The following is a 13,540-nucleotide window of genomic DNA, read 5'->3' as shown; positions in this document are numbered from 1 at the left end:
TGCCCCTCCCAGCTCCCCCCAGCTGTCAGGATGCAGGGAGGCTGATCCCACTCGGTCTGGGGGCTCTCAAAGCCCTTCCTGCTCTGGGGAGCTGCTCTGAAACCCGGTTACACCGGGGAAAGGAAGGACAGCTCTGTGTGGACACTGGTTATGAAAGTGGCCTCCCTCAGAAGTCACCTCTGGCTCTGGCCAAACGGGAAACCATCAGCCATTTTCTTAAGCTGCCGTGGTACACGAGCTGAAATCTAAAGCTGGCTGTGAGACCCTCTCTTCTTTCTCTCTCTCTCCATATTCTCTTCTTCCTCCAGCACGAAATGCTTGGGGCCCACCTGAGACCTAACATTTGTCTGTTTTGAGAATAGATGAGTATTTATTAGAATTAAACAGCTGGGAGCCCTGTGATATTTAGATGGGTATTAGGAGGAGTGTATGAGAAGAAGATAATGCTGGGTCTTTTTTTCTGTAAACCAGTCTGGGCTTAGTTACTGAGGGGATTTCTTGGGTCTCCTGTGAGAGCCAGATACAGTTAATTTCCTGCGAAAGCTGCGGGCTGGGCTGCGCTGATATTGCAGTGTTATTTAGAATAGAAAGGTCAGGCCTGAGATTGAATAATCATTGACAAGAAATCCACGGGGGATATGAAGCAGTTGGTGATCAGTGACTGAAACCTGGCCTAAATCCTCCCCTCCTTCCCTTCCTTCCCAGGAATCTGGCTGATCCTGGGGTTTGTTAATTATTTTTTTCTGCAAAATGTTTCTTGAACCTCAGAGCTAATGGACAAGGTGTGTGGAGACAGGGAACAGGACAGCTTTCAGGCCACATTCCAGATGGGAGTATCAACCTTACACACCTGATGCTCCTGCTCTGGGGCCACCCTTTGTCCCGGGCACCCACGCGTGAATTTTCATATTACAAATGGTGGCTTTCTCCTCAGCACCTGGAAGCACTCTGAACACCAACAGGGCATTTTTCTCTGCCTTGTCTCTGAGATAGTCTGTGTAGCCCAATCTCGCTGCCTGTCCTGAGTGTGAAGCCAAAGGCAGGACGTCAGGAAAGTGCAAGGGGAATCGGATGGATGTGAAGTAGGAGATAGATGGGTCCCTGGGCCGGACAGCTGGTGTTTGTCACGTGGAGTAAAACTAAAGCTTTGTTCTCACCCAGACACTCCAAGGACAAAGCTAGTGGCAGAGCTGAGCTCTGCTGAAGTAAAGAGATAAGGTGCCCACTCCTGAGGTCAAGAAAAACCTCCCTGTCTACACATGCGCCGGAAAGCTCCTTGGGGGTCATAAAGGGAGGGGGCACCACCCCATAATAAGTGTGGATGTGCGCACACAGGCCTCTGCGATGGGATCCATCTTAGCAAAAAGTTGTGCATGCGTGTTGGGGAGGGTCCTGGGACCAGTCAGGTGTGAAAAAAGAAATGAGATAATTGGCCAAAGGTAAATGGAGACCCAGAAGAACTGTCCTATACAAGGGATTTAAATCACCTCTTTACTGCACTCCTCATTAGAGAGGACGCCCATACCCTTTCTCTCCAAGTGTGTGTTTCTGCCTTGCTTCTGTCTTAGATAAACAAACTGCTTCTCTGTGTGCTCTTCCATTCGTTGTGCTGTGTGTCTAATAATAAACTTTGTACCTGTTTTTACAGTTTTTGCCTCCTTGAAACATTCTTACTTTCAAATGGGGGAAAGCGTCAGGGCCACTTTGCCTCTAGCCTCTAGCCCCTGGTGGCCTAGCGGTTAGGATTCCTGATTTTCATCCAGGCTACTCAGATTCAATTCCTGGGCAGGGAACTAAGATCTCTCTTCAGGACCGCTCACTGCTGTCCCTCCGAGATCAGATGGAGAACCCACTGTGTGTCACGCATGCACTGTGCCCTTTGAATAGAGTGTCTCGTGAATCCTGGCAGCCCTGAGATCCCTGCTTTACAGATGGAGAGAAAGGCTCAGGAGGCTCAGAGAGGTTGAATAACTTGCTCAAGATATCCCAGCTCCTAAGCAGCAGAACAAAGCTTTTAAACCTAAGGCTTTCCAGGTGCCAAGTACACGCTCTTTGTCTGAGTCATGCTGTCTCATAAATTTCCTAATCTCCACTTAGACTCTTTCCCTGTTGCTGCCCTCCTGCTCTTTAACCCAGTCACCCTAGAGCGCTTCTCAGAAATCCTGATTCTCAATAAAAAATTTCTCTCTTGTTGAAAACCATCAGTAGCCACTGTATCAGAGGTCAGATCCCACACACTGGATGGCATAGGGTGGTGTCCAGCTTGGAAATGGGAGGAATAGGCAAGGGGATTTCTCAGACCCCTTTTGAATCTCAGATGCCATGCAATTTATTTATTTAAAAATTCAATTAATTTCTTAAAACTTTGGCCTTGGAACAATTCTTCAAAGTATAGTTATCTTGCTTAACTTGGGAACCTTAAAGGCACAAATAATAAATAATCAACAAATAGAGCTATCAATTGCAAGCTATCGTCTATGGTTAAAATTATTCTGAGGGTCATGAGTGGTGCCAGGTAAGGATTAGTGTCCATGGTCTGGTTAGAATAAGGTCAGGATTGGTGTTGTATCTTTGTGGGTAGCTCATAATCTAAGTAAGATTATCAATAGGGAATGTCATTTGAGGATGACTTCAGGGCACAATGGGACACATTTGGCCTGTTGCTGCCCTGTGTTGTCACAGACTGTTCTGGCATCTGGTGACACTTTCTGTGCTCTCCGAGATGCCATGGCTGGGTAACACGAAGGAATCTTGGATAACGGACTGGGTAATAGAAGAAGCTTGGACCAACAGACCCTTCCCCAGGGTTGCCCACCAGGAGGCATGAGTATCTTTAAGTATGAATATCCCAGAGTGTGATTAAATGACCCGAGTCATCCATTTTTCCCCAGGTTATGGAAATTCACCTCCTTCCCTGAGATGCAATTTGATCATCATTGCCAAACTAGTTACAGAATAATGAATAGAAACATCTGTTTGCCTTTTATTAAAATTTAAAATATTGATTAAAGAAAATAATATACATTTTTAAGGACCATGATCTGGTGTCTGGTATTTGCACTAGAAGCTAGAAGTCCCGAGTTTTATCTCCAGATTGGACTGCGATTTCTCTGGAAAGAACTAAAGTAGAATTCTTTCACAAAGAATTTTGGCTTTGAGTCCATTTCCTGAAGCTAGAGAAAGTGCAGGGACTTTCCAATGGGCTTGAGAGTTTGTTTAAAAGGTAAGTTCTTTAGCCCAGCAAAAATATCTGCTCTACACTAATATGTATAAAATAGATAACTAATAAGGACCTGTATTATTAAAAAAAATAATAAAATTCACAAAAAATATATCTGCTATTATCTACTGTCCCCTCTTGTTCCTGAGCTTCCAGTCCTACACCTCGGCCAGAACTGCTTCTTTCATGCCACCTGTACCTGAACTCTGAGACCGCTGGGACAATGAGATACGGAGAGCAAGAACTTGCACATTCTGGAAGAAGATAAAGAGGAGGTATGGCAGAGTGCTCAACAGCCCAGATGCTGAGGACTGACCACCAAAGTTTAAACCTGGCTTCTTCACTCTGTAGTTTTGGACCCTTTAGAAAGTTGTTCACCCTTTCTGTGCTTCAGTTTCTTCATTTGTAATGGATATCATGATAGTACCTATCTAGGTTTGCTGAGAAAATTAAATAAGTGAATATATCCCTTAGAACCATGGCTGGTCCATTAGAAGCACAATATCTCTCCCTGCCTGCTACACATCTACAACTTCAAAGCACCCTCTCCAGCGTCGAGCCCTTTGACATGCAGAAGAATTAATTAAGGGGAACTGGTGGTGATTTCCTACCCATCTGGTTCAGGTGGAAGCTGCAGGTTCCTAGGACCTTAGTCCTAGACCTTCCTCTGATGTGGTTGCAGAAGCAAACCGAGGGATATGACTTTGAGGCAGCATGAACCCATTCATTCATTCACTCAACAAACACTTGTTGAAAACCTCCTAGGAGCCAAAACTACCTTGGGAAATTCACTCCACAGTCCCCCCACCTCAGTTTCAGAATGGAAATCATAAAGCTTGCCCTGTCGCACTCACAGGACTGTCGTGAGGCTCCAAAAGAATGTGTCAGCACGCGTTATAGATGCTAGACAAATTGATGTTGCCAATATTATAACCATGACGACTGTCTCTCTCTCCAGGGTAGTGGCCCTGCTGCCATCAGATGGCAATCCCTCTGGTGCAGAGTGGCACTAAATCAGATGTTTGACCTCAGGAACACTGGCGCCAGGGCACCATCTGGCATCCTCTTTGCCTTTGATTTATCAGTGTGGAACTTTCCCCATGCAACACCATCAACGCAAGGTTGGTGACACCTTTACTGCCTGGCACCATGTAGAGCAGCAGTGATCTTATGCGTTTGAGGACAAAGTGCAGAAGCTCACCTTTGCCTTCTCAGCACCTGTTTCTCAGGCTAGAAAAAGCCACAGGTGTTGTCCAGGAGAACGTGGACACTCTAGCTGCCCCCAGATAGGTCAGGCTGAGCAGAACAGCCAAGGCCGTGCCAGGGGAGGATGTGTTTCTGCAAACCCTCCCCCCGCCTTTCCCTAGTTTGCTCTTGTGGCTGCCATCCCTGAAGTTTATAGGTATCATTACCTATGAAAAATCGGTTCCATCTGAAGACAGTCGGAGATGGGGATGGGTGGCAGATTGCAATTTAATGATCAGATTAAAATATGCTAAAGCAAATAAACAAATAAATAAATAGCCCAGCAGCCTGGAGCACCACAATACATTCTGTGGGCAACCGAGACTGGGGCTCCAGAGACTGGCTCGTAATTCACCCCACAGGCAGGTTTAGTAGCCTGTTACTGTATGACCACAAGGAGAAACAACTCTCCAAGAAAGATTTACACTGAATGGCACTGGGAGCTGAAGGGCTCAGAGCCGGGAGAGGAGAGAGAGGTGGGAAAGTAAGAGTGGTGCTAATGATGGGAAAAGAATGGGTGCTCGAGTTCCCTGTGTCAACATCTTTCCTCCTCTTCCAAGTCTCCTTCTGTCCCTCCACTGACTCACCCCCTGAGTCAATGTCACCACATGGCAGTGAAACATAACGTGATAAGACCACATCCCAGAATGTAGGGTCGTGTTTCTATTTCTGTACATCTCATCAGCCTGTGATCTCATGAGGGATGAGCGTGTGAATTGTTCCTCTTATGATTCTTCCTTTTAGATACCAAGATACTGCTCCACAGGTCAATGTTAGAAGGCTGAAGGAATGAGCTATTACTTTTCAGAGCTTGTGTTCCTCCTTGAGAACCTACTTCGTGGGGCACTCTAGAGTGGAGGGCGGGGAGATGGGGGAACACAGCATCCAGGCCCCTTGTGGTCCTCGCATGTCCACCTCTCTGGCCTCTTCGTCTTCCTTGGGGACCTTCCCTTGCTGTCTCTGGCTTGTACCTGCCAGGTTCCCTCTTCCAAGATAACCTTTGTACCTACTATTCCCCCTTGCCTAGAATTCTCTTCTTATCCATCAATACAGTTAACTAATTTTCCAGTTTGCAGCCTGAGACACAGTTCCTCAAGAAAACATTGCTGACCCCCTTGACTAATTCAGCTCTTTTTATTGTGAACTCTCATAGAATGTTATATCTTTTTTCATATTACATATCCAGGTGCAGGTGTACCCCTATCTATGTGAATAATGGATTGATGTTAGATGCCCCTACTAGGCAGTAAGCATCCTGAGAGTAGGGACTAGGTATTTTTATTTTTGCTTATCATCCCCAGCATCCAGAATAATGGCTGGTGCACAGGAGGTTTTCAGGAAACATTTGTTGGTTGGAGGAACAGAACCTATCCTTAGGCGTCTCATTATCCTATGTGAAGTGGACATCACTGAAGTCTCCACCTCACCATATCCTATTATTCCACGACCCATCACCCTTTGACCTCCACTGAAACATCTACAGTTATTACAATAACTCATCTCCACGAAGCCAGAATGTAAAAACTGATTAAGGCAGCTCTCCACCAGGGCCCAGCATGGCTGTGCATGGCTGTTGTGTCTGAAGGAGGAGGAAAAAGGGTGAGGAGATCTGAGATAATCATTCATTTCCGCCCTTGGGGGAAACTCTTTTTTTTTTTTTTTGTTCACACTCAGCAAATGATGCTCTTGTACCAAGAACAAATGTCAAATGTTCTGCTTGGGACTTGGGGGAGACAGAACATTAGCAAAGGAGGAGCCATTCAGTGAAAAGGACAGAATTTCTGTTTAAGGACTGAAAAGCCAAGTAACAAATGTCACCAAGAGACTCCAGGGAGACAGCTTTGCATCAACAACCAGCACTACAGAAAAAAATTAATATATCCATGACCACCTTTAATCATCTTGCACTCCCAGCTGCCTGGAATCTTTCACGGGGTCTCCCTCTCTCACTCTGACAAGACCCTTAGCTCTCAGCACTGTAGCATCTATGGGCAGGTGTCCTGCTGGACCAGCACTGGGGAAAGAGCAAGGGGAGGCCATCAGAGCAGCAGACAAGACCCTGCCTTGCGACTCCTTAAACAGCATTGCCAATAAGAAGACCGCAGCTCCATGCCACAGTGGCATGGCCTCTGGTAACTTTCTTTGTTCCTTTATTCAACTGACAGCTATAAGCCAAACTCCGTGATAAGCGTGGGAGTTCAGTCTCCTGTACTAGGTTGTAACTGGGATAACGATTTGTTCACCTTTTTATTCCCCCTGAATAAAAGTGTTTGGGAGGGCTTCCCTGGTGGCGCAGTGGTTGAGAGTCTGCCTGCCGATGCAGGGGACACGGGTTTGTGTCCCGGTCCGGGAAGACCCCACATGCCGTGGAGCGGCTGGGCCCGTGAGCCATGGCCGCTGAGCCTGCGCGTCCGGAGCCTGTGCTCCGCACCGGGAGAGGCCACAACAGTGAGAGGCCCGCGTACCGCAAAAAAAAAAAAAAAAAAAAAAAAAAAAGTGTTTGGGAACTGAGCTGAAATAGAGGTGTTCTCATTGTAGAGGGAGGCAGATGGAAACCAGTAATTGCAACACAATTTGATGAGTGCTACAGGAGAGGCATATACAGGGCGCTATGGGGACAATAGTCCTCCCTGGGGACTCTGGGGAATGGGTGACATGAGCACTGAGCCTTGAAATATGAGAAGGTGTTCTAGTAGGGAGAAAGTCATTCCAGGCAGAGACATTGTGTATAGAAAGGCAGGTCCTAGCAAAGGCAGATGGACTTTATTTACACTGGGTTTTCTTGGAGTCCATGCCACCATCCTCTCTTGTCCCAAAGACTCCAATTATCTTCTAACTGGTGTCACTATTTCCAATCTTATTTTCCTGTGGTCTATTCACAACACTGTTGCCAGTATCATACTGTTAAAACTTAAAGTCTCATCATATGACTCCTTGCCCCAAACCCTCAGAGGCCTCCAGGCTCATTCAAAGGAAGAGCTAGAGTCCTTGCCACGTCCTAAGGCTCTGTATGTTCTGCCTCTCCCTTGCACTGTTCATTTTCTGACCACATCACCTACTAATCTTCCCCTCATTCTGCCTCTGATTCAGCCACACTGGGCTACTTGCCATTCCTCAAACCTAACCGATGGGCTCCTGCCTCAGGCCCCTTGAACGGGCTGAGCCTGCTGCCTGGAACCATTTTCTCAGATATCCTAATGGCTTCCTCCCCTTCCCTCCTTCAGCAGTTTGCTCAAAATCATCTTCCCAGTCAGTCCTGGACCAGCCTATCTTGGCCCTCAACAGCAATTTCATCATCCTTTCTTACCTTTTCCCCAGCACTTGCCACCATCCAACGCACCATCCATTTTACATATTTTGTTTCCTGTTCATTTCCCCCACCCACAGGAATCTAAACTCCCTGACAACAGGGATTTGGTCAGTGTTGTATCCCTAATTCCTAGACTAGTACCTGGCATGCAGGGCAGGGTGCTTGTTCAGTATTGGCTGAGTGACAGAATAAATGAATGGATAGTTGCAAATAACCATGTGTTCAAGCCAAATGCTGGCAGGGTTAGTGAGGTCTGTTAGACACCCCAGGTTTGCATCTTAAAGATAATTAGAAAGCTTTAAATAAATCACAGACTTCATGTTTAGAAGCGAGGTGGGCAGAGCTGCTCTTAAACAAAGCCATGAGGTCATGCCATGGTAGTTTGTCTTCATCCCTGCTGCCCGCTTTGAGACCTTGTCTCTCTTCACAACCCATGCTTTTTTCTTTTTTTTTTTTTTTTGGCCATGTGGCTTGCGGGATCTTAGTTTCCTAACCAGGGATCGAACCTGTGCCCCCTGCAAAGGAGGGCAGAGGCCTAACCACTAGACAGACAGGGAAGTCCCCATACCCCCTTTTCTGACTTCTTACTACCCAATTGCCAGGGATCTCATTTTAAGGGGGAGGATGTGACCTCCCTCCAATGTCTTACTCGGCTTTGATTTTCCCCCCTCCTTTTCTCCCCTCCACCCCTGCTGTCTTGCTGTCCTTTAATATTTCTCCTTCAACCTTTCTCCTCTCCTTTCCTTCCATTTTCTTTCTTCCCTGTCCCTTCTACCTCCTCCCTCCCCCTCTCTCTACCCTCCACTCTTCTCTGTCTTTCCTCATTTCCCCTCTCCCTCCTTCCCTCATTCAGTCTTTCCTCCCTCCCACCTCCCTCCCTTTGTCTGAGCACCTACTAGGCTTATAAGTTGGTGCTTCATTCTCTGTGTGAGAGACATCTGGCCCCTTGAGTTCTAACAATTTATGTGGGGAGATAAGATATTTAATAACAATTCAAAGCAGGGCCAAAGACACACCAGAGGACTTTGGGGGAACAGATAACTTCAAGAAGGAGAAAGCCTTCCTAGAAGAGATGGACCCTGCTTAGAGAACAAGCATGTGAGCGGGTCTGTGAGTATGGTAGGGCCATCATCTTGGGTGGCTGATATCATGACATCATGAGCAAAATTTGCAAAAAGGGTAAAAGAAAGGGAGAAGCTTGGAATTTTGGAGGTGCTATGAGAAGACCATTGGCTACAGCTAGCAGTTCTTATTTGCACTTATAGGAAAAAGGAGGCTAGATTAATGAAGGTCTCTCAGAATTATATTTCTTTTCTATCCTAACATTGTTTCTTTACCTCTACAGAGCAACCTAAATTTATATACATATGTTTTAAGAAAGCAGTTACTGACTGATCTGAGTGATCTTGTTCACTGGCATATTCCCAGCCCTCAGCTGCCAAGAGGTATTGGTTGAAATGGATGGAATTGAATTTCTGTATGACTGGGGGAAGGGAGAGTAACTACATTCCAGGCTTGGGAAGGCTCTAAATCAACATCATCATTGCTTCTGGGTGTTAGGGATGCCTGCCTAGCATCCTTCCACCTTCTCCTTGAAGCTAGATGATTTAAAATAATGAGGTCATACATTTCCTCAGCAGCTTCTTGGGCTTCCTATTGTCCTATCCCTTGATGGGATTAGTTGTTTCAAATCATCCAGTAGCAAGAATGTTTTCATTCTAATCCATATCTGTTCCCATCAGCCCAGCCTAATTCCATTTCCCTTTGGCTTCGGGCTTTATTAATGGACATGATAATTCTAAATCCTTTCCCAAGTTTGTTAATTGATGAATACAGTTGTTATTCATCAACAGGGACCTAGAGATCTGGGTTGTTTTTTGTTTAATAATTTGTCTTATTGAAAAAGTCTTCCCAGTGGTAGTCCCTCTAGAGGTTAAGATCCTCCTATAGTACAGGGCTACTGCTGGCACGTAGGAGGTGGTGAAGTGCATGCTTGCTACCTGAAGAAATGTACGGATGGTCACACAGAGAGCTGCCTGTCTGGCAAGTGTCTGGGATGTCTCAAGCAATAACCTCCTGGGAGAGGAGCCCAGGGGGCTCACAGAATCCTCAACAGAGATTTTGCTATTGCCATAAAGGAGGTATTGGCCATGCAAGGAAAGTCCCAGGGAGGGAAGTGTACTGAATAAAGCAGTAATGTGTGGAGAGGTAAGACTGTAGACCCAGAAGTAAAAGAGCTGGGTTTATGTCATTGAAGTTTAAGATGCAGTGAACTGACTGATACAAAAGCAAACTTGGGTGCAGAAGACAAATGGTTAATGTGATTGATGAGATCACAGTCTCTTGTTATCTGGAACCAGGTGCAGAGGGCCCTGTTTGAGCTTCCAGTCCATGTGGACATGAAGAGGTCAGGGCTCTCTACTCATTGGTCTGTCCTCTTAGACATGCCTGGTGGGTGATTCAAGCCAGACCTGCACAGAAGGGCCTTTGTCTTCAATTTGAGGTAAGAGTTGGGAGGTCTGCTCCATTCTCTAAGAAAGTTTCCCAGAGCCCTGCATCTGGAGAGCAATTTGGCAGCTCTTTAACCATTAATAAAAATTGTTTCTTTTTTTTTCAGTTTTGTTGAGATATGGTTGACATACAGCACTGTATAAGTTTAAGGTGTACCACATGATGAATTGATATATATATATGTCACTGTATATATATATATATATATATATATATATATATATATATATATTTATGTATGTATTTATTTATTATATATATCATTATATATATTGACATATAAATATTTCACTGTATATATGTGTGTTTATATATATACACTGTGAAACGATTACCACAATAAATTGTTAACATCCATCATCTCATAGATCCAAAAAGAAAAAGAAAAAAATGATTTGTTCCTTGTGAAGAAAACTTTTAGGATCTACTCTTTTAGCAATTTTCAAATATACAGCAGTGTTAACTGCAGTCATCCTGTTGTACATGTCTTGATTCCCATTCAACTACTGCTACCTGTATTGATTAATAAGAAGCTAGATACTCAAAGTAGGTTTGGCCTGGAAGACTTGCGAATAAACCGAAAGACCAGCATTCAGAGAGCAGAGTATCCCTTGAGGAGAGATTTTACACGTTGAAGCCATTCAAGTAAGACATTAGAGGCACAGCACATCTTTTCCTCCTGGAAAAGGAGAGCCAGGAGAGAACAGGGATTCGGAGAATGTGGCATGTGTGAGACAAACTTCAAGGACCTCACAGTTTTGTCCAAGACCAGCTCCGCTTATCTACTTCTAAGCATCAAGTTTGCGATTTGTTTAAAGAATCCTACATTTTCTTAAGTTAGGAACAGCGCAATAGTGAGTGAGAAATGATGAAAGACACATTGATTGAGCCAGAGAGATAACAGGAATTTCCTCAGGATGGACAATACCTTAGCAGCTAGGCTAGACTGATAGAAAGAAAGAAAGAAAGAAAGAAAGAAAGAAAGAAAGAAAATATCCATAGCTAATAGTTCCTTACAATGGAACTAGGAAAAAGGAGGACATTCTAATTGTTACTAGTTCAGAGATGGAGATACACCCAGATAGATATAGCAGAAGAAAAAGTAATACTAATAATAAACATATTTTTAGCACTTATGTGTGTCAGGCATTATTTGAAGATTTTTGTTTATTTTTAAAATTGATATATAGTTGATTTACAATATGATATTAATTTCAGGGGTACAACAGTGATTCAAAAATCTTATCAATTGTACTCCATTGAAAGTTATTATAAAACATTGGCTATATTCCCTGTTAACTGTTCTAAGTATTAATGCATTTAAACACCCCTACAACCGTATGAGGTAGGTATTAGTATTATCTCCATTTTATAGGTGAGGAAACTGAGGCATAGAGAGATTAAGCAATTTATCCAAGGTCACAAAGCTAGTAAATAGTTGTAGTATAATGGGGAATGTATATTTGGTCTTTGTCCCTGGTTCCTGACACAGAGCTCCGAAAACGCTTGTAACTTCCTACGTGATAGGAATATCTTTAGTCTGTGGGCCCCTTGATATCTTCAGGATGGGGACTGGTCAGAGAATGACCAAGCCTTGTTGAGAAACTTGAAGCTTTGAGTCCCACCACCCAAACTCCATGTAGGAGGAAGGGCTGGAGATTGAGAAAATCACCAACGGCCAATGATTTAATCAATTGCATGCATGAAATGATACTGCCATAAACACCTCTAAGCCACGGCACCCACATGCTGGGAGGGTAGGACACCCCAACTCCACGGAGAGAGAGGATTCTGCACTCAGGACCCTTTCAGACCTTGCCTTATGTACCTCTTCATCTGGATGATCATCTGTATATCCTTTATAATAAACCAGTAAGTATAAGCACATCAGCTTCCTGAGTTCTGTGAGTCACTCTAGCAAATGATCAAATCTGAGACGGGGCTTGTGGGAACTCCCAATTTATAACTGGTCAGTCGGAAGGGTGGGTGACCTGATACTTGCAGCTGGCATCTGAAGTGAGGGTAGTCTTGTGGAACTGAGCCCTTAAGCCTGTGGTTTTTGATGCTAAATCTGGGTAGTTGTTGTCAGAGTTGAATCGAATTGCAGGACACCTAGTTGGTGTTGGAATGTTGGAGAATTGGAGTTGGTATGAGATAAAAACCTCTCATGTAGTGTCAGAAAGAACCTGACAGTAGCAGAGCTGAGATTCAAGTCTATGTGGTCTGGCTTTTAAGATCTCAGTGAGCAAACTACATGTATCCCTCACACCAAAGGCTCCAGGAAAGATCCTCTGAATGCAGCAGATGGGGGGTGGGTAATGAAATCAATTAGAGATGCTCCCATGGATGACTTTAAAGGTCTTACTAGGGGACTTCCCTGGAGGTCCAGTGGTTAAGATTCTGTGCTTCCACTGCAGGGGGCGGGGGTTCAATCCCTGGTCAGACAACTAAGATCCCGCGTGCCATGTGGTGCAGTCAAAAAAAATAAACAAACAAAGAAACAAACACATAAATAAATAATATAAAGATCTCACTAGATGATATAAGAAAATGTGGACACATTTGAAAGGGAAAATCGAGAAGATCCTGGTAAAATACTTCAAGAATTATTACTGAATTCCAGCACAGCAGTTATTGTGTAGAGGGACTCAGACATGTCCTGTGTTATGAAGCTGCTCTATGGAGATGGTGCTCTACGGGAGGACTGGGGAGGGCAGGAACACACCTGTTGGGAAAACAATACCTGAGTGGGTGATGGGAAGACACCTCTTGTGGAGCCTGACTCCACGTAAGGGATTAAAGCTAGCAGGACATATCTGAACAATGGAAGCCTTGGACAGATCCAGAACATTGGAAACAATTTTCAAAACAGAGTTTAGAAAAGTGTGTTAGGAGAACATATGTCTGGGACCGGCAACAAAGAGAGGGAGCTGTCCACAAGACAGAGAAGGGATGTGACTGGGGAAAGGGTGGGTTACATCATTTTCAACTTTGTTGGCTCTGCTTAAAAGGAGTTGGGGAACAATAGGAGAGAGAAACATTAGGGTGAACATCAAAGAGATTGCAGAAAGGAATGTTTCTGCTGATACTGAAGCAGCACCAGACACTCAAGGCCTAGGACTCCAAAGCAGAAGGAAGGAGAGGCTTTGTGGGCAGAGGTGATAGAGGGACATCACCTCTGTTGCCGGCATTGTGCAATGTCAACCTAAGCTTGGGCTTAGCAACTGGACACCAACTCCAGTGGAGACAAGAGT

The sequence above is a fragment of the Hyperoodon ampullatus genome (assembly GCF_949752795.1).
Source record: "Hyperoodon ampullatus genome assembly, chromosome: 2".
Classification (NCBI taxonomy): domain Eukaryota; kingdom Metazoa; phylum Chordata; class Mammalia; order Artiodactyla; family Ziphiidae; genus Hyperoodon; species Hyperoodon ampullatus.
The sequence above is the reverse complement of the archived record's forward strand: the minus strand, read 5'-3'. Positions refer to the sequence as shown.